The following is a 1809-nucleotide window of genomic DNA, read 5'->3' as shown; positions in this document are numbered from 1 at the left end:
GCCACCATGTGGGTGCTGGGAACTGAACCTAGATCTTCCAGAGAGCAGTCAGTGATCTGAGCCATCTCTGCAGCCCCATGCTTATCTTTAAAAAAAAAAAGAAAAAAATGACATTTTATTTTGTGTGTGCATGTCTCTGTACATGTGTGAAGGTCAGAGGATAGCTGTCAGGGAGTGGCTCTCTCTCCACCATATGGGTCCTGGAGACTAAACTCAGTCAGGCCTGGTACCAAGCGCCTTCTCTCACTGAACCATGCTGGGGACCCAGCTGTTGTGGAATATTACTTTGACTAGGCAAATACGTGTTACATTTGTTTATGCTGCATTTATGGAAAGATGTGCTGCTGTTTCACCTGGCCTGCCTAAGGCACCTGATGGGTCTAATAAAAAGCTGAACCGCCAGTAGCTAGGCAGTAGATGGGTGGGGCTGTCGGGCAGAGAGAATAAATAAGAGAGAAGAGAAAGAGGGCGGAAGAGAGGGAGACACTTGAAGCCAACCAGCCAAGCCACTAGCCAGACTTGGAAGAAGCAGGAAAAGTAGGTCATACTGAAAGAAAAGTAAAAAGCCCCAAGGCAAAACCCGAAGAGGAACAAGTTAATTTAAGTTCTAAGAGCTAGTGAGACAAGCATAAGGTAAGGCTGAGCATCCATAACTAATATGAAGTTCTGTGTCAGGATTTGGGGGCTGGGAGTTCGAGAAAGCCTGCTACACCCAGCCACAGTTTTATCAGATTACATCCTAACCAAGGTACCTTTGAAGCCACGCTATGACTTCACTTATTAAAGGGAGGAAGAGTTTCTTGGCGACCCTTTGAGATGTGGTGAGAGTGGAATTACCCACTGCCGTGGCGCTCACAGGGCTCTCTTTGAAAAGCCTGCACCCTCTTCCCCCAGTGTCTCTTTCTACCTCCTGTGGCTTAATTTTGCTTTTTCTTTTTTTCAAGACATTGTTTCTCTGTGTAGTCCTAACTGTCCTGGAACTCGCTCTGTAGACCAGGCTGGCCTTGAATTCATAGAGATCTTTCTGCCGCTGCCTCCCAAGTGCTAGGATTAATGGCGTGCACCACCACACCTGGCAGTTTATTTTTATATATATGTATATGTGATGTGCCTGTCTGTGTGTGCGCCAGGTTCATGTAATGACCATAGAAGCCTTAAGAAGGTACCAGACTCTCTGGATTAAGAGAAGTGCTCTTAATCACTGAACTATCTCTCTCCTGCTTAAATTTATGTTAGAAATCTATTTTTACTTGATTTTATTGAGACACAGTCTCACTATGTCTTAAGGTTGGCCTTGAACTTGGCATGTAGATCAGGATGGCCTTGATGCACCTGCTTCCCAAGTGCACCTCTGCACCCAGCAGAAATCTCTTTTTAATAAATTCCAGTCCTCCTTGATACTGGCTGAGCGCAAAGTTCTTGCCTGGGGCAAATTCAAGGAAGCAGCTTTCTGCTAGTAGAGGCCCTGAAGGATGGTGATCTCAGTCGGCCAGCTGCTTGCTGGGCTGTGTCCCCTGAAGGATAGGGACCTCAGCTGGCCCACTCGTACTGAGTCTTTGTCTCCTGCTGTGCTGCTGGTGAGAAGGCTGAACTGATAGGACCACATTTAAGGGCTCCTCTCCCCACAAGCCTCTCTGAGAGGCTTTGGACACATTCCTCAACACCCCGTCACCTTAGGGTGAAAGACCCTACGGACCCCCTCCTCAAAATCCACAGCTAGCATGCTCCCGGGAGAACGTCCTGTTTGCTTGAAAGATTCTCAGGATCAGCAGCTAGCCTGCTCTCGTGAAAACATCCCATTTGCTTAGG

The sequence above is a fragment of the Alexandromys fortis genome, unplaced genomic scaffold (genome assembly GCF_014885135.2).
Source record: "Alexandromys fortis isolate MF-2015 unplaced genomic scaffold, M_Fortis_MF-2015_v1.1 scaffold_216, whole genome shotgun sequence".
Classification (NCBI taxonomy): Eukaryota; Metazoa; Chordata; class Mammalia; order Rodentia; family Cricetidae; genus Alexandromys; species Alexandromys fortis.
The sequence above is the reverse complement of the archived record's forward strand: the minus strand, read 5'-3'. Positions refer to the sequence as shown.